This window comes from Aplysia californica, unplaced genomic scaffold (genome assembly GCF_000002075.1).
Source record: "Aplysia californica isolate F4 #8 unplaced genomic scaffold, AplCal3.0 scaffold00447, whole genome shotgun sequence".
Lineage (NCBI taxonomy): Eukaryota > Metazoa > Mollusca > Gastropoda > Aplysiida > Aplysiidae > Aplysia > Aplysia californica.
Genome location: NW_004797717.1, coordinates 33,393 through 35,804, shown reverse-complemented (window position 1 = coordinate 35,804; position 2,412 = coordinate 33,393). Strand labels below are relative to the sequence as shown.

Here is a 2,412-nt window from a genome sequence, read left to right as displayed (position 1 = left end):
TATCTGTCTTCCCATGATTGACTGCAAATGTGATTAACCCGCATTGACACAAGTTAGATTAAATGTGCCACACACACACACACACACTCCACCTCTTCTTCCCATGATTGACTGCAAATGTGATTAACCCGCATTGACACAAGTTAGATTAAATGTGCCTGTGAAGGAAAACCGGAGCTGTGCGGCGGATACATTGACTAACACCGATGCTGTAAGACGAAGACTATCAATAAAATAATCTGCCTCAAGTAGGAATAGAACGTATATATTCTGCACTGAAGGCAAAGAACCTAACCTAACAATTACACCCAAGACGCTCGTTGCACCATCTATCTGTATACATTTCTTTGATTAAATGTTCTTTTGGGGTTTTTTAGATTAGCGTTTATAAGTCCCATACGATTCAATTTAGACCAACCAGGAAGCAAGCCTTGACCCTGCCCGTCAGGGCCAACTTGGGCAGAAAAACCAATACAGAACATAAATAGAGTGTCCCCTCAACGAGAGCAAACTCAGTTCTTCTGCTTGCGACAGCAAAACACCTAACCAATACACCACATAAGCCAGTATTTTGACAAAGTAGCGAAAAAAACATGAAAAGTTTACATAAAGGAATACCAGACAACCACTTAGATCCTGCTCCCAAAGACCACGATAACACTCACAAGAGAGATTTTGAATAAATGCAAGCGCAAGACGACACGATAACGGTCATTTAATTTGCTTGAGAAAGGTCTTACGGCACTTGCAACAGAAAAATTGAGACCAGAGTACAAAAGGCAAACAGCGTCAGCTACCAGCTTGCCCCACTAAAGTCAAGCTCATTAACTTTATCTCCATCCCCACCTTGACCTACCAGTGCCAGACATCGACAATGACCAAAAGTCTGGAACGTAAGATAACCACCTGCGAGATGAGAAGTCCAAGGAGAGTCGTTAACAAAACCAGACAGGACATGGTTAGAAACAACAAGGTCAGAGACATGGTGGGAACACCGCATGTCCTCCCCTACATCCGAAGGCAAAACAATCAGGTGGTTTGGGCATCTCACACGCATGGCACCTAACCAGCTTGCCAGTAAAGCCTACTACAGTAAAGTATCAAGGTACAAAGCAAGAGGAAGACCAAGAAAGACCTGGATCCAGGGTGTGAAGGATACTCTGAGAACATTCAATATCCCACCAAGCCAGGCCACCAAACTTGCTAGAGACTAGCTAGAGACAGGAAGCTCTTTCTCCCCTCGACGCCCTAGAGGTACAAGAGGACGGATAAAGTAAAGTAAGTAAGCAACAGAATAAGGTCATATAAATGCCGAAACTTAGAGCAGTTACAAGAGAGTCACAAACACAGAAAGGAGGAGGAAAAATAACGACGATGCGATAGATGTTTGATAGGAAAGAAGGAGCAAACCAAGCCACTGCACCCACCAACCATCCGTAGCCATTTCGAGCAAAGGGGGGGGGGGGCAAGAAAGGCAGGCAAACAGAAATAACAGAGGGAAAGAAAAGAAGCCGGGGACACTGGTCAGTGCCCTCCACCCACGCACACACAAAGAGACAGAATGAAACTCACACTATTCACCCACCATCTCAGACAGACAGCTGCTGCTAGGCCGAGTCACGGTATCGGCGAATCGGAGCGATAACGGACATCTATTACACCGTGATTCGGACTACAAAACTACCGAAAAGAAGTGGAGGTAGAAGAAAAAGTCCGCGAAAAGGCAGTCGCCGACCACCCTCGTATATTGCAACCGAACCTCGTATACAGAGATCAAATAAAAGCCGGAACGCGCATATGACTTTATTAATTTTATGCATTTGCGAGCGCCGTAAAACATTTACCAAAAAAAAGCCCAAATTATAATCTGAAAAAGATACGTGAGCACTATTTTACTCATGTAATTCTCTTAAAATCTACTCTCGCATGTGGAAAGAAGGCACCAACTATGTGATCTCGGATACAACTCGTGTCCATGCAGCGATGATGTGTTTAGCTTAGTAAAGAAAAGCACATTATCGACGAGACAACAGCTATTCAGCGCAGGGAAAAAGACACGAAAGACCGAAACAGCAGTGGATCGGAATGAACAAAACGCAGGACCTACCAGTGGCGCCCTCCAATCAGCCGCAGTGGTGGTTGCGTTGAACTCACAAATCCGAATACATGATGAAGTGCATAGAAACAGAACCGTAAACGATATACACGCGTTTCTCCGAGGAGTGAGTAAAACACTATGCCATGTTATCGATTCTGGGGGCCAGAACGTGGATACAAGGGGGGAGAGGAGCGACAAAGTGCTCTCTCGTCGACTCGGTTCCGACTAAGAGCTGTGACTAAACAAAGGGGAGCGGGGTGTAAGGACCCACGGTGGGAGGGAGGGTGACTCATAGACGAGCGGGAAATGGGGGG

At 45.6% G+C, this 2,412-nt stretch overlaps 1 protein-coding gene across 1 annotated transcript in view; it reads right to left on the bottom strand.

Annotated features, from left to right (window-relative positions):
• Nucleotides 1-2,412, bottom strand: part of LOC101858431 (tubby-related protein 4) — a 173,460-nt gene that overhangs the window by 153,129 nt on the left and 17,919 nt on the right. The gene's annotated exons all lie outside the window — the stretch shown is intronic.